The sequence below is a fragment of the Pogona vitticeps genome, chromosome 12 (genome assembly GCF_051106095.1).
Source record: "Pogona vitticeps strain Pit_001003342236 chromosome 12, PviZW2.1, whole genome shotgun sequence".
Lineage (NCBI taxonomy): Eukaryota > Metazoa > Chordata > Lepidosauria > Squamata > Agamidae > Pogona > Pogona vitticeps.
Window position 1 is genome coordinate 14541121 of NC_135794.1, and position 23676 is coordinate 14564796.

Consider the following 23676-nt stretch of genomic DNA (forward strand, 5'->3'; position numbering starts at 1 on the left):
GAGATTGTCCTTTTTGTCCTTTGCAGAATGCAGAAGGGCATTGCCGGCAAAAGATGGCACCGATCACATTAGCTGAGAAGCAAGTGAAGGTGCCTTTGATATTGTGTGTGGCATTGTCAGGTCCCCTAATTGTGTTGCCAGAATAGATGTGTGGTCAGACATGGCATCTGGGTCTGTTTAGCCCCCTGTCTGTTTTGCAGTTTGGTGGTCCACTTTGTGTTAGTGTTTGCTTGAGGTTGGGGGTTTGTCTGTAGGCAAGTATAGGTCTCCCACCAAGAGCTTTGGAAAATGATGTGTTCTTGTCAAGGATTGGCTGGAGATCGTTTAAGATGCATGTGGGTGGTCTCAGGTCTCAGTTATGGACCGTAAGTGACAACTAGCCATGTTCTGACATTTTGTCTTTTGGGTCTGTCTTGCAGTAAGTTACATCTGAGTATCCATCTTGCTTTTTTTGATTTGTTCCTTAAACATATTAACGATACTGTAGTCTGATGAATGAATTTTGTAGATCCTTGAGTTTGGAGTCTCTTGCCTGAGGGTCAGAGCAGATGCGATTGTACTTTAGGGCTTGGCTGTACATGACGGATTTTGTTGTGTGTCCAGGATGGAAGTTGGAAGAGTGCAAGTAGCTATATCAATCAGTGGGTTTCCAGTACTACGTGGTGCTAAGATGTAGTTTCACAGTGGTGCCTAGAAAATGCAGCTTTTGCATGGATTGTTCCAGGGTGAAGCAGAAGTTTGGGTGAAAGTTACTGAAATCCTAGTGGAATTTTTCTAGGGATTCCTTTCTGTGGTCCAGAAAGATGTCATCAATGTATCTTAAATAGAGGAGTGGCTTTTGGGTGCAGCAGTGAAGAAAGCGTTATTCCAGGTCAGCCATGAATATGTTTTCATATTGTGGGGCCATGGATCACCAGATGATTATGCGTGTGGTGTGGCTGCAAAAAAGGCAAATGCTATTTTAAGCTGCATTAACAGAAATAAAGCCTTCAAACCATGCAAAGATCTACTTCCCCTCTATTTGGCATTGGTTAGGCCTCATCTTGCATAATATGTCCAGTTTTGGACATCACTCTTTAAGAAAGATTCAGACAAATTAGAATAGGTTCCAAGGAGGGCAACAAAGACGATCAGGGAGCTGGAAACGAAGCCCTAGGAGGAAAGACTGGAGGAGCTGGGCACGTTTAGCCGTGAGAAAAGAAGACCAAGGGGAGATCGGATAGCACTCTGGTAATACCGTTATGGGTCCAACAATGTCACTCACAACATCAGGGACTTATTTACTTGTTCGTTTGTCACTGTGGTCAAAGCATTTTTGTAGCAAGCACACACAAACATCAAAAGTTTCAAGTGCATCTAGACACCCATTAAAATCTAAGTTTTTCCATAAAGCAAAAACAAACCCAAAACAACAACAAAGGTTTTGCATCTCCAGACGAATGGTAGAGCCACTAGTCGGTTTTGAGAAAGGAGGAGTGTTGAGGAAAAGACCTGCAAAATAAATGGAAGAAGGAGAGAAAAAAGCTCCTGTCGTCAGACTGACCGAATCTGGCCTGACAGCCATTCCTCCCAATTATTTCTAATCCTTCCCAAACATAAGTGGCAGAAACGGAACTTGAAAACATACAAACAAGAGAGAGAGAGAGAGAGAAACTGGCAGAGAATCTGGAAGGCGCCCCCCCCCCCAAAAAAAGACAAGAGCAAGGATGTGTGCAAACGCCAAGGGTGTCATGCCTGCAAACAGAAGAGAGAACCTACTGTAGAAAACCTTTTTTCTGCAGGGGGTCTGGGAGCGGGGAAGCCAGCCAGCAGTAACACTATACATCAGTGTAATGCCCCTCCAGCTGCCATGGCCTCACCCTATGGAATCTTGGGATTTGTAGTTTGCGGAGAATTCTTGGTGTAACATACAGCTCTGCTCTCACCTGTCCGTCACAGCTGGGCAGGGGAACATCAGCCAATGAGAGGATGGAGGGTGGTGCAGAAGTGGGAGGAGCTGGATTATATAAGGGTGTGTGTGATGTGTGAGAGATTATTCTAGGGAGAGTTTGGGAGTTTGGGAGATGAGAGAAATTGGTTGAGAGAGTGAGATAGATTTGTGAGAGATAGTCAGTGAGGGAAAAGTCTGTGTGAGGTACATTAAATGAGAAACTTGATTTACAACTTGATTTACTACCTGTGATTCATTCTTTTTATTTTGTTTAATCAATCAACAACGTTTTGTTTGAAAGAAACACTTGTCCTTTTTGTCCTTTTAAGGATAGGTTGGTGGCAGCAGTTTGAAGAAGAGTAGTGAGCACTCCGGGAGGCCTGAGTTGACAGAGGCTTCAGAGTGGTCCGCTACACTTGGTCTTAGAATAGATTGCTCTAGCGGTCTCTCCTGAACGACAGCTGAGAACTCTTAGTTTCTCCTCAAAGTACAAATCCATAGGCTTCCATAGATGGCACCATGACAGCTTAAGCATTATCACACAGATACAGTTGGGTAGTGTAGTTACTCTCTAATGTGACGGCCACAGGACTCTGCAGTTATACTGCACATGGGATAGCTAGCATTCCGGGTTGCCTGAAGATCTCTCCACCCTTTCTCCTTTCCGCCTTTTGTCTAGAACTGTCCAGATTCCTGGCAAAAGCTTAGCTTGTTCTCCTTTCAATCCCTTCTCACATATCATTTCTGCCTTGGTATAACTGGAGCAGAACACAGTACTGTACTTGTACAATTTCCCATCACCTCAAACACAGAAAGTTTCACAAAACCATAGAATAATTAACGGAGTTGGGAGGGGGCCTATAAGGCCATCAAGTCCATGCCCCTAAATCTAAATCTGACAGATGGTTGTCTCTTGAATGCCTCCTGCATTGGGATACTCATCACCTTCTGAGAAATTGAGCCTATTGTCATATTGCTCTAACAGTTAAGACATTTTTCCTAACATTCAATCAAAATCTGGCTTCCTATAACTAAAGTAAATTATTATATTTCCTGCACATGAGGAGGATTGAGAACAGATGATATTGCTCCTCTGTATAAAAACCTTTGAAAAGTAAGATCACATGGCCCCTCAGTCTTCTTTTCTCAAGACAAAATTATGCCCTGTTTTTCCTCATAGAGCTTGTTTTCTAATCTTCTGGTCCCACTTGTTGCCCTCCCATGCACTTATGCTAGTTTGTCAACATTTTTCTTAAAGTCCAGGGTCCAGAACAGGATACAGTACTCAAGCTGAGGCCTGAGAGGAGTTAGTATTTCACGGGATATGGAGACTCTACGTCTGATAATGCAGCCTAAAGTGGAATTAGCTTCTTCTCTTTTTTTCACAGCATTGTTGGCTCCTCTTCAGCTTGTGATCTACAATTGCAAGATTCTTCTCACTCATAATGTTACTGGGCCTAGTATCCCTCATCGTGTAACTGTGCCTTTGCCTCCCCATGCAGAATTTTGCACTTACCCCTGTTAAATGTCATTATGCTGTTTTTAGTCCATTGCTTGAGCCTATCATCTTTTTGAATATTGTGTCTGTCTTCCAGGTATTAGCTATTCCACCCAATTTTGTGCCATCCACAGATTTGATAAGTATTCCCTGAACCTCTTCATCCAAGTCATTAAGAGTGGGCTCAGGACTGAGCCTTGGGGTACCCCACTTGTGACCTCCTTCAGGTTAGAGAAGGACCCATTAATCATCACCCTCTGAGTACGATTCTGTAGCCAATTGTGTAACCACCTGACACTTGATCTACCCAGCCCACACCTAGTTAAGCTTGCTAACCAGGATATCATGGGGCAGTTTGTCAAAAGCTTCAAGATTTATAACATTCCCACTGCCTAGCAGGGAGGTTACCATATAAAAAATGAGATACGATTAGCCTGTCAGAATAAGTTCTTCACAAATCCATGTTAGTTTCTAGTTATTATTGCAGTGTTTTCTAGGTGCTTGCATAGTGGCTGCTTTATAATCTGCTCCAGAATTTCCCCTGGGATTGACGTCAGGCTGATCGGTCTATAGTTCCCAGGTTCCTCCCCCATACACACACACTTTTGAAGATATGGAGAACATTAGCCCTATCCAGCACTTCACTCACCCTCCATAATTTTAAGGAAATAATAGTTCTGAGAGTTGGTTGTTGTGGGTTTTTCGGGCTCTTTGGCCGTGTTCTGAAGGTTGTTCTTCCTAACATTTCACGCCGGCCACAGAGACTGGCGAAATGTTAGGAAGAACAACCTTCAGAACACAGCCAAAGAGCCCGAAAAACCCACAACAACCATTGGATCCTGGCCGTGAAAGCCTTCGCAAATACCGTTCTGAGAGTTCTTCAGCCAGTTGCTTCAATGTTCTTGGATGCAGCTCGTCTGCTCCTGGGGATCTGAACTCAATCAAAGTAGTAACATCTTCCTTGACTATCCATTTATCAATCTCCAGCTGCAATCTTGCCCTCTCCACTTTTAGTTCACATTTAACTGGAGGATCATAGACTCTCTTTTGGGAGTCGACCAAGCTGAAGAGGAATTGAGCACTTCTGCCTTTTCTGTAATCTGTTTCAATGTTTCCATCCCCACTGAGTAGCTGGGCCACTGCTTCTTTTCTCTGTCTTTTAATATCCATGTACCTGAAGAATGGTTTTTTGTTGCCTCTTGCTAATTGCAGCTCATTCTCAGTTTTTGGTTTCCTAACACCATCGCTGCAATGCTTTGCTAATCATCTGTACTCTTCCTTTGTGACCTGGCATTCCACCCACTTCCCATATGTAGCCTTTTAAAAAAATGTTCAGGTCTTCTTTGAGCTTTTTATGAAGCCATGTTGGTCATTTCTCTTGTCTTCCATCTTTTTGGATGAGTCACATGTTCTGATGGCAGCGAGCAATCAAGTGATGTTTTTTCCTTGCAGTAATTCTAATTTAATTGTTGCTAGAGAAATTAACAGTCCTGTATGCTTCTGTTATTGCCAATTTTCACAAGAATTTTGTGATCATTACAAGATTTCGAGTCACACACACCACTCTATTCAGTATTTTTGTTTGTGCACAATTATGTTATTTATTCTGCCCTGCTCTTGTTGCCCAGATTTTCAGGAGGCACAGTTAGCGCAAAGCTACCTTAAAACTTTCTTTCTATCTGTCCATTTCTCACTCTTTGCCAGCTTCCACAGAACTAGATCAGCAAGCCTTTAAAAAAGAAAGAAATATACAGTTTTAAAATAAACTAAAAAGTAAAGTAATAAGAATTAACCTGCTGATTCCTCACTCTTTTCCCCCCTTTGGTAGCCTAGCTGGCCTAGTGCTAGATGAGCAAACTGAAGGGAGGGAGGGAGGGACAGATGGAAGGAAGGGAAGGCAACCAGGTTTCTGGAGGAGAGGATTCAGATTACAGTCAATTTCCCCACTGCTTTGCCTCTCTCACTGCCACTCGAGCTGGCTGGAATTACTTTAACTATAACAGCTATACATCTCTTCACATCAGCTCAAGGGATCACATTGCTTGACCAATGCAAACAGAATTTGATGATTAAAAAAGCAGAAGCCCCAGCAGCAGAGGGGGAAAAAACCCCTACAGATTTGAGGAAGGAAACTTGAAGCTGATTCACATTGATTTTTACACCATGTAGTAAATGCAAAATCATGCAAATCAGACCATCCCAGTCTGGGAGCATTTCCTGTGTTATTTGCAAATGCAGTTGCATCCTAAGACAGATTCCTGTCTTCTCAATTTGATTTCTGGCAGGTTTAGGATCGAAAGCCTCTCTGATGACCCTGGTGGGTTCCTCTACACTAGAAAAAAAGAGGCAGAGTGACCTTTCTAGTTCTCTCAGTCCTTTGGATGGCTTTCTGGACCGTCTGCTGGAGTGTATTTGATAATGCCGAAATGTTGTCGTTCTGCCTGATCTGGAAGGTTGTGTTCCAAAAGACCTCACTGAGTAGCATACTCTACTTCAGGTACAGTTTTATTTTATTTATTTATTTGATATTTATCTCCCCTTTCTCTACTGGTAGGGACTCAAGGTGGTTTAGTTTCTGACGCTGTTAAAAGTCACTGTAGCTTTGGCATATGAAACCCAGGGAACATATTCACACTAGAGAGGCCTAGCATCAGGTGCTAACTTGTATGGAAGCCAGACTAACTTTCCCAGGAAGCAGGGCCTTTTGGGTTGCTGCCCCTCAGAGCTTTTCAAGGTCTTTAACTGCCTATTCTCTTCCCCATTGTGGCATTTGGGAAAAAGGCAATTGTCCTTTTGTGAGTTGCCTATATTGCTTCCTCCCCACATCTCTACTGCTGATTATTTTGTAGAACATTCAAACTCCTTTTGTTATTGGTGTTGCTTTAATATTAAATATTAATGTTAAATTGTATTATTTTTAACAGATTGGTTCAATGCATGGCTTTTGGGGTGTCACATGGAAAGAAAGAAAGAAAGAAAGAAAGAAAGAAAGAAAGAAAGAAAGAATAATAGGGTAAACACATTTCCTAAGGGTTCGTTTTGGTTTTTTTGGCTTCAAATGTGCAACCCATTAGTGGCTAAATCCACTTCTTCCACATGCTCCAGAGTCCTAATTGTGCTTTTCACTAGCATTTAACACACAGAAGAAAGCTTTGTTGGGTTTCACTCCCCCATGCTAGTATCTCTTACCCACAGGAAATTAAATAAAGTAGCCTTTTCAAATGGCTGTCAAAACAAGCAAGGCGGCTGAGCTTTCCATGATTTCACTTCTAAGCCCTTATTTTTACTTCTGAGCTAACTTTGATCTAACTTAATCCAGAGTCAGAGTTCTGCAGACAGATGGCCGTTTCACTTTGCAGTAAAACTCTGCAGATGTATGGCAGTGTCCTCTTCCATTAGGAGAATGGAGGAAGACAAAATCTGGATGCTTTTGCATCACAGGAAAAAGTACGTTCCTGTATCGACTGAAATTGTACCTATGAGTGTTTTATATACTAGTTTTCTTTTCTTTTAATAGAACTTTTTTGCTGTTACTTGTCCCACATGTCAGGCAAGATGCATATTTACACAGCATTTTGTTTTGATAATGAAAGAGAAGAAACCTCTGGATTTGTTTTAAGCTGAACATATAAAGATATGTACACATCAGACCATTGACCAGTTTTGTCTATAGAGATTGGCACTACTCTCTATGACCTTTTCAAAGGATCCAACTAGACAATTATTTATTCCGTTGTTTGTGACCATGTTTCCTACTGTTTTATATTTCTTATGTTGACTACATAACCTTAGTCTTGAGCAGATCCAGTCTTCTGGTATGAGTATATGGCTAGATGGGTTTTTATTGATTGATTGATTGATTGATTGATTGCCTACTTGCCTGCTTGCCTGCTTGCCTGCTTGCCTGCTTGCCTGCTTGGGAGCACTTCCAGCTGCATTCATTTTTCTTGGTTTTATTATGATTTTTATTCCAATATCTGTGGGATCAGTATCCATGGTTTATCTCATCCACAGTTTGAAAATATCAAAAATATTAAAAGAAAACAAATGCAAAAATCCCACCTCTTTTCATGTGTATTACTAGAAGAAGCCACGAGAGGGAGCTAGAGACCGTGCTATAAATACTTGTTAGTGACAAATATATAGCATGGTCTCTTCCACCCTTAGTAGTCAGTTCTGGTAGTGCATGCAAAAATATTTTTTCTGTTTCTTCCCCTTTTACTGTGTTATATATAGAGTGTTGGCTATTATCCACAATTTCATTATCCACAAGGGGCTTGACACCAATCCTCAGTGGATATGGGGATCCTACTGTATTTAAATTATTTATATGCCACTTTTGTCCCCATAGAGGACTCAAGGAGGCTTAAAGCAGATAAAAATCAATTTAAAAGCACTATATAAATATCATATTTAAAAAAACATAGAGCTTATAGAAAATAAAATGGAGACTGATTTTTTTTCTTGAAGTCCAATAAGTTGCATAATATTTTCTTGTCAGACTTCCTGCATTCCCTAGCAGAGTCTTAAATACCTAGTAATTTTATTAGGCCACTAGCAGCATTCACCCTACTTTGCAGTGGTTTTTCCCCCCAGTGCTTCCACCCCTCAATTTCTATACCTTCCTTGCTCTACACATAGGCACTATTTCTAAGCAGCTCTGCGGAACAGAACTCAAAGAGGCTTGACTTTCCCCAAGTGGCAAATTTATTCAGGAATGTTTTGTCATGTGTCAAGTTGCATCCAGCTTATAGTGGCCCAAACAGAATTGGCACAGGTAGGCGAGACGTTTAAGGAGTAGTTTTACCATCGCCCACCCCGCGGTGAGTTTCCGTGGCTGAACAGGGATTCAAACCACCAAAGAGTTTACTTCAGCAGCCCTGTGTGAGTAGCCCAAGTTACAGGAGATTGAAAAAGATGACATCATGCGCATTACTGAGTTGAATATTGTCCAGGAGAGAGGAATCTTTAATGAGGCCTTCTGGCATGTCTTGTTTAAACTTGCCGGGCTCTTCAACCTGAACCTTGCAGAAAAGAAAACAATGCATTTGGCTCCATCATTACAGAAACGAAGAGTTCCAATAGCCTCACATCTACCTCCTTTCAGCCTCTTGATATACTCAATAGCAGCACAGAAAGAACCGAGGGATTGTCACTTTAGGACCCATCTGAAAATAAATTCTTTCACTGAATTATCTTAGGAACTTTTCGACATCAGCCTCTTGTCCTCAATTCTACTATGCTCTTCAGATAATAGCTTCAACAGCCTTCTTGTAATAAGAAGAACTGCTGTATAGCTCAGTGGTTCAGGTATAAATCTCATCAAGTTTAAAACAGGGTCATATTTCATCAAGTTATGCTCATGTTTACCCTTAAGGAGAGTGACACATTACACTTTCTAAAAAGTATTTAAGATTCCAGGAGGGCACTGTGGAGCAGTAGATGTTTTATTTTTTAATTGATGAATATCTACTGAAGTAAATTTACCCACTTCCAAAGCATCAATGTGGGCTTTATTTTGTGAGGATGAAGGAAGGAGAAAGTAACTCTTCGCTTAATAACGAAAGGAAAGGGAGTCCATCTTAAATCTTTTCTCTTGCATTCCAGATTGCAAAGATACGTTTCCAAAACTCAGTTGGCCATTTATGTTGACAGTTCTTGATCAGACACACTTAGTAGGTCTAGCCCTGATCTTTGGCATCTGGCTGGTCAGACTAGCAGATATGGGAGAGAGTCTGAAGTGGCACCTTATCTCAGGTTGTGTTGACAACATGAGCAATAATATAGCCTAGATGTTTCAAGATGGACCTACTGCCCTGAGTGTATTCTGGATCTGCAGACACATAAACTGCTGACTTTCTACTTGCTCTGCTTGAATGCTTGTGTCTTTCATTGAAAGAATAATTTTGAATAACTTTACCCGCTCATGTTTTTGGGCTCCTCTCCTTTCCTTCACAGATGGTAGAGGACTAGAAGGGCCTGACTAGGTGTTTTTGCAATACTGAGGGCTGAGGAGGAAGGAGGTGGGCCAAAAAATATCAGAACGTGTCAGCGGCTTTCCTAGAACTTTCTGGTACTATTTCAGACAGCATATTTGTACCCCCTTAACTTCCCTATTAAACTTTAATCTTAACCAGTCCCACCAACACCAAGATGGCATTCTTTTTTCCCTTCAGAATCGTCTGTACAGATATGAAAGTGGTCTCCCCCACACTGAAGTTCCCGTGCCCTTTTTATATTCCCTATATCCATTGGTTCATTTTGTGCCACTTTGTGGCACTTCCAAGTTTGACGTTTGTCCTTGAAAAAAGACCAAAAAATAAATAAATAAAAAGACTCTAGCTTTCACATCCAAAACCACAGGAGAGAGTAGATATGTAAGATTGCTTCTCCCATCTTTGAGAAATGACTCCCAATAATGGGGGATACAGGAAGAGGTGAAGTTGCTAGTTGGTCGAGGAAGAGGAAGAGGGGATGCTGCCGCTCAGCCCGTGGCTCTGGCTGCTGCGAGAATCTTTCAGGGCCCACTCCTGCCACCCTTTTCACAGTCTAGTAGTTGCACAGGTAGAGGTACCTTAGCATATTATTGATCAGAGTTGTCTGATGATCTGGCAAAGGGTGTATATGATTTTTAAGGATCCCAGGAGCTTTTCACTGTATTTGGAAATCAGTTTGGATATGAATCCCAGTAAATCTGGATACACTTCATATTTTCTCCGAACTGAACAATAGCAGCGGGCAAAACACAGAAACGCATATGCTCACAGCTTGGAAATATTACTTTTGTGGGAGGAGGGGACTACAACTCCCAGAATCCCTCCAATAATGTTTCCAGGTTCTGCAAATGCCCCATCTAGTAGGGGTGATGAACGTTACTAGATTTGTGTTCCATTCCACCATTGTTACCCTCCCCCGCCCACTCCCAGTTTTTGCCTATCGCATGTTTTCTTCTCTGTCTCTGTGTGGCTGTAAAAACTGAATAAACATATAGAAGTAATTGCAGTAATTGCCTATTTATCTGTCAAGAAGTGGGGGGAGGGAAACGCTGGGGTGAGAGGGGGAGAGCTGGAATCAAAGAAAGACGTGATTTTGTGGTACTTTTAAAAAGAAATAAATATTTAAATAAATATTTGGACAAACTTGCCAGTTCTCCAGAGGTTCAAGATAACAGAATTAAAAAGGAGAAACTGAAGGGCATCTGAAAGAAAAGCAAAAAGCATAACAGGGATGGAACCTTGGAAGGCAAAGGGACGAAACTGTGGAGGAAACTGTGGAGCAGAAAACCAGTAGTGGAAAGAAATCTTGAGTCTAAAAGCCTTCCAAAAGACGTTGTTCCCTGAAGTCAGCTGATTGCATTGGCAGGAGCCTGGATAGTCTGTCGATTTATCGAAGTTTGCATTCAAATCAGCTGTCCTTCTTTTAAGTTCTTCTGTCTGTTTCAGGAGATGAGAAAGTGATGTCAGTGAACAGTTGTGAGTTGCCAGCAGAACTGGCATAGTTTTTGGCCAACGGATTCTTGTTGATTGGCTCCAATATTCAGCTCACCAAAAGGAATGAGAGAAAGGAGGAGAGTTCTTTCCAAATGAATTTGTATGGGATTCCATATTTGTGGTTTGTGGCAGCAAGCCAAAGCTGACTCATGCATCACCTGGTCTGAATAATGTAAATGAAGACCTCCCATTCGAGCATCCAGTGAAAAATAAGAAGGAAGGAGGACAGCTTTGGGGAAGATGCTTGGTAGGTAGAATCCAGCCAGTGGCCAACTGATACACATATAGCTTCTCAATCTGCCTTTTGTAGGAATGAAGAATCAATGCATGTTCCAAGTGATCTGATCCAGTGAAGGTTCAATGTATTTTTCTTCCTCATTCCTCTTTCAGATCTACATACAGATTGTACTCTTATACTTACTTCCTTTTCTCTCTGAGATGTCCTGTTTCTTCCAACTCCTCCATCTTAACTAGACAAACCAACAGGTATGAATGCATAGAAATCATTGCTAAGGGAGTTTCTTTCTAAGTTTAGGGTTCCCTAACCTTTCACTCTATCCATAAATTGATTTCCTTTAGGGGAAACGGTACAGTCATTCTTTCTTCTGCACTGTACACCAGGTTCCAGAGGGATTATTGCTTCTCATAGGTCAATAAAAATCAAATAGTCTGAACACTTCTAATACTGTCTTTGAAAGTGAAATTCTGGAACATTCGAAAGATGGAAGGCTTTGTTGCACAGGTCTCTACAGGTACAAACTCTGCAGATGGTAGGAACTCTAGAAGCACATGCTGCCTTTTGAGTCTCCAAACAGAAATGAGCACCACATGAGGAGATAAACTGGAATTCTGCCCGACAGCTTGTCTTTCATGTAGGCTTTTCAGGGTATACCAATGTCCTCAGAAATATACTCAGCTGCGCCTAGGCAAAGGGGAAAGTGCCTGTGCCCTACTAGTATCTGGGACTTCTTCCCATGAGAAACCCACCTTGTCTCCCTTTCTAATTACCTTCCTGAACCAGGCTGGTAAAGCCTTTGGGGCCATGTGTGAATGCGTGTGAATGGCTAGCTCTTGCCTGGATTTGCTAAAATTGCTAGATTTGATACTGTTGTTGTATGCTTACTAGGGTCAGCTGCTTTGAGCTCCATTGAGAAAAGTCAAGAAGTAAACATTTTCATAAATATTTTTCCCCACCATCTTCATTTAGCCAGTGTGGTGGACAGAGTAATAGACTAGGACTCAGAAGACCTGGGTTTGAATCCCTATTCGGCCATGGAAACTCAGACTGTGTTTACACCAGTAAAATATGTCCAGGTTACTCTTTATGAGTTTCAACCCTTTTTGGGGGGGGGGTTCAAACAACACATAGACATTACCAATTCTCTGTGCTATTTCCATATCAAATCCAGCTCACTGGGAAGCTACTACTATATTTGTTCTGCTTTTCATCACACATAACAACCAACATTCCATAGAGTGTGTACTACAAAACTGATTCATTTCCTTTGCATCTGGCACGCGGTCCCAGCATCACCACCGGCTGTTGTTTGACTCTCTTAATTTAAATACATATATATATTTTCAAATGGAAATGCAGAATATTGTATGCTTCTGTCAATGGTAGATTCTCCACCATTGAGGGTAACATGGCACAGAAACAGGATACACCAATGTACACACACAATTGATTTTTTAGAAAAGGAGGGAGGAGCAGAGAAATGCACAAAAAGAGGAAGGAATATGCCCCACTGCACAGGTTTAGATGAACGTACCACATCTAATTTAACTAAAAATGTGGAATGTTCAAAAAACTTATAAACCACTATACCACTATTACGGGATATATGTCATATGACCACAATACATGACTCTACAGGAAGCAGAAGACACAAGAAAGCAGGGAAGCATTTATCTAGTGTGCCTATGGCCTCACTGGGGCTATGGAACTGTTAAAACCACTCCTTAAATATCTCACTTACCTCGAAAGCCCTGTTTGGGGTACTATAAGTCAGATGGACTGGACAATACATACGACAAACATCCTGATGTGAGACGATGAGGAAAAGCTGGAAGGGAAGTTTGTATCAGAAACAGTGAAGTTTTTTGACCACAACATGCAGTGAGAAAGAGGAGTTGTTTGCTGAACTTTCTAACTCTCAAAAGGAGAGCAAAGAGTTTTTTCTTTGCCTTTTCTCTGTTTCGTCCATTCCTAATTAGTATCCTAAGAGACCCATGTCAATGTTTTGCAACTTTATTAGAACAAAGAAAGTTGAACCAAAATCAATCAACTCAATGGTGGGTCATCTCTTTCATAAGTTCCATTGATTCAGTAGACCTATTGCAGTTGCAACATAATATACTAACCAATAGGACGTCAGACATAATATTTGAAAAACTGTGACTGGATAAAAATATATAAGTTAGGCCTGTTGCTTCAGGGATATTACAGAAGGAGAGAGCTCAAAGCCTGGTCACCGAAGCCCCCTAAAGTTGACTTCTGCACATCTACTTAGTCTTTTGTGGGAACCTGTGTCAGCCCACCTATGTAGAGGGAGGAAGTTGGGGGGCATTTCAAAGAGAAAAGCAACAACTGAAGTCACTTAGAGGAGGAGGATCATGAGAGTATGAATTTACATACAGATCTAGAAATGATAAAGAGGAAAAACACGTTTGAGTAACCTATCTGAAACACACATACCCATTCAGGTAACTTGCCACATATACTGGTATTCTATTTCAACATATTATCAGCCACGTTACACATTAAATCATCATCTAATCTTGATTCCTTCGTCCATCTGGATCAGTACAGTATTGTCGCGTATCCCCAGTGACCCCCTGTGTGTTTTGCCTCTCACACAAGTTCACCTTCGGGCACGACTTGTTCTTTTCACTTTTATTCACTGCCACCAGAGGATATTATCCTCACTGTATCAATTATGAGTCTCACACTCTTGCTGCCAAATATAACAAAGTTTATTCATGGAGTATTAAGTAAATCACAGAAGGAAAATCATGGATGTTCTATTATCAGTTATTCAACAACAACAACAACAACAACAACAACAACAACAACAACAACAACAACAACAACAACAACAACAACAACAACAACAATACAGAACTGGAATGGTCCATTTCCTGTAAAGGAGGCACTGTGGGGAACTGAACTCCCAACCTCTGGCTCTACAAGCCAGAGACTGAAATCAGTGAGCTTTTCCCATAATTTGTGCTCTACTGTAGAGAGTGTGAAAGTGATAAGGAAAAAGAAAGGTCTTATTTGCAAGGACCAGCATTTAAAATGTTTATTTATGTAGAACTCATTCCTTGATTCAGTAAACAGCATGGTGTTTTTTTTAAAGCACTTATAAGGTTGAGCCTTATATTTCGTTCCCCAAAGGAATATATTATTGTAGAACAAATTATTTTGTAGTGTATCAAAATGTATTACAGACTCCCCTTCGCACTTTATTTCTGAAGTTTCCATCTGACATCTGGAACATTTTGGTAGGTGTTTTTCCAAAGGAAAAGACGCTGAGACCATGATTTACATTTTCTGCTCTTCCACTCCCCTGGCATGGCATCATTCAAATTTCTGTGGTGCGTGGCCAAACGTTCAGAATTTTGATTTCACGCAGGATGCTCATGAACCTCAGAATTCAGATTCTAAAACCACACTGTAAATATTCAGTTGGCTCTGCCAGGGCTGTGCCAGAGCAGTTCAGGCATACCTGCTCAGTCAACAGCAGTCATAATTCCCCTGCCAATGAAGGATTCTGCTCCCTGTGACCTCAGAGCGGCAGCCAGTGGCATAAAACACACACAGAGAAAGACCCGGACATTCCTAGAAATAATACAGCAGCCTCAGTCCCATTGAAGGGAACAAGAGCAGTGCATCAGTGTGTCCTATGCTCTTGTGTAAAGGCCCTATAGTTCAGTGGGGCTCAAACAAAACGGGTTATGCCCAACCAAGAATCACTCAGGCTCAAGCCAAGGAACAGCAGCAAAGTTTGCAACTAAGGGAGTCCAAAATTACCCATTCTGCACTGGACATTCTCCCACCCCGGGGTCAGCCCGCTGTGTTGTCTGTTAAGCCTAGATGTAAGTTATCTTTTCATCAAAAAGAAGGATCTCTGCAATTGTTACTGTGAACCAGATGGTTTTCAGATCTCCTTTTCCCCACCGTGTCATATATAGATCGACTGTTCAGCCAAGCTCCCGACTCAGAACCTCCCTCTTCTGTTGTGTAGGAATGGGTGCACCAAATGCTTTAAGAATAACTCCTTCAATCAGTGCCGCGGCCTCCCTTTCACAATAAATCTTTTGCTAATCAGAGGGAAGAAGGACCTGGTGACTTTGAACATCATTTAAAAATTAGTCTTACATAATCCACAAGGGGTCACTCACTCTCAAATAATGTCTGGAAATGTCTTTGGAAAAAAAATCACATTACGGTAAAGGCTTCCTCACAATGATTTTAAAAAGTTATAGCTGCACTTCTGGCCCCCAAGTGCTTGGATTATGCTATAGCCAAACATCCCACTTGGAAAAGAAAAAATTAAACTCCTGTTTCATGACCAAGAACAAAAGGTAAGCAGTGCTGTTTTGAAGGGACACAATTTTCGAGCCTCTTTAGCCCCTTTCCATCAAAACAGAAGCCTCAAGGGAGCATCAGCTCAGATGCAGGATATATTTTTAAATTGTTGGGCATAGAAACTGAAATAAATAAGATTTGTAAACTCCTCTGAGAACCCTAATGATTGGATAGTGTTTCACAGAGTCATGAAATTGGAAGGGGCCTATAAGACCATCAAGTCCAACCCCCTGCTCAGTGCAGGAATCCAAATCAAAGGATGTCTCAGTGGTTCTTAACCTTTGTTACTCGGATGCTTTTGAATTGCAACTCCCAGAAACCCCAGTCAGGACAGCTGGTGGTGAAGGCTTCTGGGAGTTGCAGTCCAAAACTCCACAAGGTTAAGAACCAGTGTGCTAGGTGATTATCTATGTTTTTCTTGAGTGCCTCCAGTGTTGGAACACTCACCAACTCTTGAGGTAATTAGTTCCATTGCCATACTGGTCTAACAGGAAGTTTTTCCTGATATTCAACAGAAATCTGGCTTCCTTTAACTTGAGCCCATTGTGGTGTGTCCTGCACTCTGGGATGACCGAGAACAGATCTTGACCCTCCTCTGAATGACGGCTTTTCAAGTATTTGAAAAGTGCTATCACATCTCCCGTCAGTCTTCTTTTCTCAAGGCTAAACATGCCCAGTTATTTCAGTCTTTCCTCGTATGGCTTGGTAGGCAGCCCCTTGTTGGCATCCTTCTTGAAGTGTGGTGTCCAGATCTGGACGCAATATTCAAGATGAAGCCTAACCAGTTTCGAATAGAGTGGGACTAGTACCTCACAAGATTTGGAGACTATACTCCTGTTAGCTAAAGGTAAAGGTTCCCCATGACATTTAGTCCAGTCGTGTCCAACTCTAGGGCACGGTGCTCATCCCTGTTTCCAAGCCGTAGAGCCAGCGTTTATCCGAAGACAGTTTCCGTGGTCACGTGGCCAGCACGACTAGACACGGAATGCTATTACCTTCCCACCATGATGGTACCTATTTATCTACTTGCATTTGCATGCTTTCAAACTGCTAGGTTGGCAGGAGCTGGGACAAGTGATGGGAGCTCTCTCCGTCATGTGGATTCAATCTTACGACTGCTGATCTTCTGACTTTGCAGCACAGAGGCTTCTGCGGTTTAACCCACAGTGCCACCATGTCCCTGTTACTCCTGTTAATGCAGCCTAAAATAACATTTGCCTTCTTTGTAGCTGCATCACATTATTGGCTCATATTTAGCTTGTGATCTACTATGATTCCAAGATCCTTCTTGCTCGTAGTATTGCTGAGCCAGGTATCCCCCATCTCAGTAATTTTTCCTAGGTGCAGTACTTTGCACTTATCCTTGTTCTATTGGGTCTGTGACCACAAAATAACTACTACTACTACTACTGCTGCTGCTGCTGCTGCTGCTGCTGCTGCTGCTGCTGCTGCTACCTATCCTTGTTAAATTTCATTCTGTTGTTTTCAGCCCAGTGCTCCAGGCTATCTAGATCATTTTGAATTTTGTTTCTGTCTTCCAGAGTATTGGCTAGTCCACTCAATTCTGTGCCATCTGCAAATGTGATTAGCATTCCCTTTATCTCCTGATCCAGGACATTCATAAAAATATTGAATAGTGCCAGGCCCAGGACTGAGCCCTTGGGTACCCAACTTGTTACCTCCCCCCAGTTTGAGAAGGAGCCATTAATCATCACCCTCTGAGTAGGATTCTGTAGCCAACTGTGTATCCACCCGATAGTTACTATATCCAGCGCACACCTAGTTAACTTGGTAATCAGAATATCGGGGACACTTTGTCAAAAGCTTTGTTGAAGTCAAGATATATTATGTCTACAGCATTCCCTCTGTCTATCAGGGAAGTTACCAGAGATCAGATTATTTTGGCAGGATTTGTTATTGACAAATCTGTGTCAGCGTCTAGTTACTATTGTTTTGTTTTCTAGATGTTTGCAGAGTGACCGTTTAACCCTATTCCAGAATTTTCCCTGGGACTGATGTCAGGCTGACTGGTCTATAATTCTTAGGTTCCTCTTTTTTACTCTTCGATGCAGTTCATCTGGCCCTGGAGATGTGAACTCATGCAAAGTAGTGAGGTATTCCTTGACTGTTTATCAATCTCCAGTTGCAGTCTTGTTTCCTTCACCTGCACTTCACATTTGTCCGGAGGTTCATAGTCTGTCCTTTGGGAAAAGACTGAGCTAAAACAGGCATTGAACGCTTTTGCCTGGTTTTTAAAATTATTATTATTATTATTATTATTATTATTATTATTATTATTATTATTATTATTATTATTATTATTATTATTATTATTATTATTATTATTATTGTTGTTGTTGTTGTTGTTGTTGTTGTTGTTGTTGTTGTTGTTGTTGTTGTTGTTATTATTATCGTCGTCGTCGTCATCGTCGTCGTCGTCATCATTTTTCTATCTCCACTGTGTAATGGAGCCACTATTTCTTTTCCTTGTCTTTTGCTGTGCCATACATAAAGAATGCTTTTTTTGTTGCTTTTAGTGTCTCTAGCTAGCCTCTACTCATTCTCAGCTTTTGCCATTCTTATGCCATCCCTGCATTTCCTTGTTATTTATTTTTATTTAATTATTTATTTTATTTGTACCCCGCCTATCTGGTCTTGCGACCACTCTAGGCAGCTTGTTACTTGTCTGTACTCATCCTTTGTGGCCTGGCCTCCTTTCCATTTCTTATATGTGTCTTTATTTGTTTTAGGTGTTCTCTGAGCTTTTTGTGAAGCCACACTGGCCTTTTTTGCTGTCCTCCACCATTTTTTCTTGTTGGAATTGTTTGGCCTTTTTCAGAAGCTCCCACCCTTCTTGGACTCCTTTTCTTGTTAGGCTCTCCTGCCATAGGACCTTACTTATCTTTGTTCTGAGTTAATTAAAATTGGTTTTTGAAAAATACAGCATATATGTGTGGCTATACTCTGCTTTGGTTTCCTTTGAAATCAAGAATTCTAGTAGAACATTATTGCTTTCACCCAGAGTTCCTCTTACTGTCACTTCCTCCACCAAGACGTCTCTATTGATTAGAATCAAATCAAGGAAAACTACTCCTTTAGTTTCTTTCTTTAAAAGAAGAAAATGACCAGCCACACAAGCCAGGAATTTCTTGGAAAGGCCATACTTGGCAAAATTTGCCTTCCAACAGATATCAGGATAACTGAAATTTCTCATCATTACTACTACATTGTGACTCTTTGAAATCCTTCCAATTTGTTTTTCAAAAGTTTCATCTGCGTCCTCTCCTTTGATTCGACGATTGACAGTAAACTCCAACTACCAAGTTCCTTTTGTTTTTCACCCCATCTACTTTGATTCAGATGCTTTCAGCCAATCTCTTCTTCCTGTATTTCTTTGCAGGAATGTGTGTTTTTGATGTATAGTGTAACTCCACCTCCCTTTCTATTCTTTCTGTTCTTTCTTAACAATTTATATCCTTCAGTTGCTGTATTCCAGTCATGGAAGTCATTCCTATCAAGTGATATTTACCCTCCTGGGCTAAGATTTCCAGTTCTTCTTGTTTGTTTCCCATACTCCTGGCATTTGTACGTAGACACTGGAGATTGAGTAATTTATGGCCTCCTTTTCTTTGTGCATTTTTATGAATATTATTATTAATGTTAATGTTATTATTGACCCCCCCATGTGCAAATAGCTATCTTCACCTCTGCTCTTATATTTCCAATGCTCTTCCCCTTCCAATTCAGTTTAAAGCTCTCCTGATTAAGTTCTTCATGCTTGTGACCAAACACATTCTTCCCAGTTCTTGTGAGGTGCAAGCCATCTCTTGCTACCAGGAAGCTTAGTCCGTGGTCCCAGAAACCAGGAAGCTTAGCCCGTGGTCAACACCATCTTTATAGCCAGTCATTCACCCAGAGTATTTGCTTTTCCCTTTCTATTCCTCTTCCAAGTACAGGTAGAATGGATGAGAAAACTATCTGAGCTCCAAAGTCCTTAAGTTTCCTTCCCAGAGCTTCAGAGTCTGATGTGATCTCTTAAAAGCTGCTCTTGGCTGTGCTGTTTGTTCCCACATGGATGAGAAGGAAAGGATATGTATCCTTGGGTTTTATGAATTATGGCAATAGTACATATATAATGTAAATGTGTTGCAAAACAAGTTCCCATTTTTTAAAAAAACAAGAAAGAAGGATTATAAGAAGTAAAAAAAATAACAAGAACAAAACCAAACCCTGAAACAGTAGTGGATGCTCTGGGCTTATGTCTTGACCAATTTTATTTCATCCAGAATTATTACTGAAGCATAAATGAGGGGTGATTTTGCATTAGTTGCAGTCCGTACAAAACAAAACAAAAAATATCTCTCAAAACAGTGGATTGTGGAGCAGAGATATCGTTTCCTCACTGCCACCACCACTAGAGACTTCCCCAACCTGTTGCCTTCCAGGTGCTTTGGACTACAACTTCCATCATCCCCATCTAGCACAGGCAGGAGTAGTGACGCTTTACCTGGGTTGATGGCTCTTCCAAAATTTCCTTGCCCTTTTCCTCATGAGGTCATGAAATGGTGTGGGCTTTACTGGCATTCGTGTCCAAGCATCTCTTGGAAAAGCCACTTCCTGAAACTGCAACTCTTTCAGAGACCTCAGATATAATTTTGAATATTTTAGAAACTCACTTTCCTGCTGGAGCTTCTCCTCTGCAGCTGCTTGTTTGTGTGCTAATTGAAGCCCTAATTAAAAGCTTTTGACTGTGAGGTGCTCACTATGGACATGAACTTCAATAGGAAGTCTGCCTCTGGAACACAGTGGAACAAAAAATAAATTGTGCCAAAAGGAGGGGTGAAAAGCCACAGAAAATCACACACAGAGACACAGTTATAAGCAAAACAAGCATTATACTGTTTGGGTAACAGGAAAAAATACCAACAATTCAGCCCAGAACATGGTACTTTCATAATAACAAATGCTTCCTCTGAACAAGCCCTGAAAGTTCAGCTACTCACATCTCGAATAGCGGTCTTTCCACTTCGTGGCAACCTGTACACCATCTCTCAGAAGACAAGGCAGATCCATGGAAAATCTAAGCTGTGCGGTTTCATGCTGCATTTATGCTTGCCAACATGGTTGGATGAAATGGCTAAGCTTCAGGCAAACAAATGTCCAGCTTCTAAGGAGGAAACCCAGCTATCTCTTCATTTCATCTCTGCCCTGTGTTTACAGACTCGCTATTTCCTCCTCTCAGGCCAACCTTCCGGGGCTGTTGTCCTAAGGATTTAAAAGGATCTTTTCGAAACAATAGAAGTCAGTTTTTCAGGGAAATAAATTCTTATCATCAAATTGAAGGAAGCACTTTTAAATCCCATTGCTTTCAGTGCACAGGGTAAACCGGTGCTGAGCTCTCTCCCATTAAGCTAAATAGGATTTTAAAGGGGGCTGCACTTTGATCACATCATGCTATGCTGGTGGGCAAATTACTGGGAAGGCTCCCCTCTGCATGGCTCGCTTGAATGAAAGGGGGGTGTGCCGGCTACCAGCATTGTTAACCCATCAGCCAGTGAAGATCCCACTGTTGCCAAAGCTGCCAAGAAATGCTTGCAAGAGTTTGAAAATTTTAGTGTCTTCGTTCTTCATTTGATTTCTTGCCTGGACAGCTGGTTAGGCATGAAAACCTTTGGGGATCACTTCTGCAGTTCTATCATTTTATATAATTCTCTCTATTTCTTAATTTTGGTACCCTATCCCCTGGCCCAGAATTCTGAAGAATTCTATAATTTGAACTACGTAGGTACACTTTTGAAACATATAGGGCTCCTAATAAAAAGTTAGTACCCAATTCTGATTTTGTTTTTTTTATGTACAGAGCAGGCAACTGTTTTGCTTCTCCCCCCCCCCTTTTCTTTTTACATCACAATGTATCCTGTCCGCAAAGGCCCGACAATTAGGAAGAATAAGTCAATCTGCCTTGGGAGGAGGCTGAAGTATAAGAACATTAGTATTAGCAGAGGGTAGAGGCAGGCACTGACCTACGGCAGAAACCCTTAAGTAGGAAAATAAATCAGGAAATCTGCATGTCTAGATTCAGAAAATCTATATAGGGAGAGTACAGGAGAATAAACCACAAAGTTCCTTATAGAAGCCCCCAAATTTGGCTTGTACATGTGAAGGTCTGCTGAGTCTTTATGGAGGAGTCTGCTTCCCTCTAGCTAGGAGGAAAAAAGAGGCAGGAGAAGACCAAGGACAAAGAAGCATGTACTGTAGCTCTAAAATATATCTTCTCCTTGGCATGCCGTTGTCAACATGGGGACTCTCTTTGTGTTGTTAGAGAAGAGAGCTGTGGCCTCGCCTAGCACAGTCTAAGCTCACCCCCTGCCTTTAGATATGGGGAAGGATCCTATCCCCTTGCTAGAGACGAAGAAAGGTGTAACTCTGCCCCAGCTGGCTTCTGTACATGAAAAGTCGGTGGCAGCCTCATGTCCTGGGCTGGCCCTGGCTGATCTCACGGGTGGTGTGTCTGCTCTGGAATGCTTCTGCGTCACTTGCGGACTATTGCGAAGCAGGGATGGGTCAAGAGCAGCCAGAGTGAGCACATGAAAAGGAGGACAGGGCGCCAGTGCTATTAACCGTTGCTTGGAAGAGTGAATTGTAGCTTGCATGACAAGCTGCTTCTCTTGAAATTACCATTGCCACACAACTCTTAAAGGCAGAGTCTTTCTTTCCTAGGTGCCGCCCCCCCCCCAGAGAATGCGGCTCTCCGGATGTGGTTTGTGGAAGCACCCCACCTTCGTTGTCCTTGCCTCTGCTGACCAGGGCTGATAGGGGCTGCCGTCAAGCAACCTCTCCAGGACTGCCCTTTGCCTACGTCTTGACCTTCTTGTGACCCAATGGACAAACTGCCCACCCAAGAGGAACACATTCCCACAACTACACCTCCGTGACGTTGCCTTGGGTTGGTGGTTATGGGCTCCCTATCTTTCTAGGTTGCCTTTCCTCTTCAGGAGTCTGCAGTAAGCTTCCAACCTGGGTGGACTAGCCAGAGGAACAAGAGGACGGTGGTGTTCCTGTATCTTCCATCATTGCGGAGGACATTTCGGCAGGTGCAGGTTTCAATGCAAGCTATACTGCTGACATTTCCTCATTCTGTCTCTCCATATTCTGTCCTATTGTTAACTTTTTGTCTGCAATACAGGTTACACATCAGGACCGTCAAGTGATTTCAAAAAAAAAAAAAAAAAACTCATAGCTTCTTATGATACACACAATCCAAGGCATTGTACCCCAAATGTATCCCCTTAATGCTGCCATAAGGCTTTGGTGGAAGTAAAGTATAGTCTCCAAATCATGTATTCAATCCCTTCTGTTTGGCACTGGTTGGGCCTCATCTTGAGTAATGCATCCAGTTCTGATCAGCACACTTAAAGAAGGATGCAGACAAACTGGAAGAGATTCTGAGGAAGGGGCAGGAAGCTCCCTGACTCTGGCACTGTATTTAATCATTATTGTGTGTCATCAAGTCAATTCCGACTTACAGGTTTGCCTTATTCTAGCCAGGATTTTCTAGGTTGAGAATCTACAGGTTGACCCTCTGCGAAGTGCCTTGGGACTGTGTAGCTTGCCCAAGGTCACACAGGCTGGCTCTTCTGGGATATACAGTGGGGAACTGAACTAATCTCAGGCTCTGCATACAGATACATCCATTTTGGTTGGCAAAATGCCTTCTAAATGAGAAGAAACTGAGGAAGAGAGCTTCTTTTTAATAAGATGCATAATTTGCTTTTTCAGCCACTTGATTTCAGAAAGCAATGACTCCTTTCTTTACCAACCATTTGATTCATTCGTTCGTTTAGTCATTTAGTCGTGTCCGACTCTTCGTGACCCCCTGGACCAGAGCACGCCAGGCCCGCCTATCTTCCACTGCCTCCCGGAGTTGTGTCAAATTCATGTTGGTTGCTTCGCAGACACTGTCCAGCCATCTCATCCTCGGTCGTCCCTTTCTCCTCTTGCCGTCACACTTTCCTAACATCAAGGTTTTTTTTCCAAGGAGTCTTTTCTTCTCATGAGATGGCCCAAGTACTGGAGCCTCAGCTTCAGGATCTGTCCTTCCAGTGAGCACTCAGGGTTGATTTCCTTCAAAATGGATAGGTTTGTTCTCCTTGCAGTCCAGGGG

The 23676-nt window shown here is 41.9% G+C and overlaps 1 long non-coding RNA gene across 1 annotated transcript; it reads left to right on the forward strand.

Annotated features, from left to right (window-relative positions):
* The first annotated feature begins 4939 nt into the window (after positions 1–4939).
* Positions 4940–16268, forward strand: LOC140702447 (uncharacterized). The gene is made up of 2 exons (XR_013538882.1): positions 4940–5925; positions 6353–16268. It is a non-coding gene; the product is annotated as an uncharacterized LOC140702447 (long non-coding RNA).
* The last annotated feature ends 7408 nt before the right edge of the window (positions 16269–23676 follow it).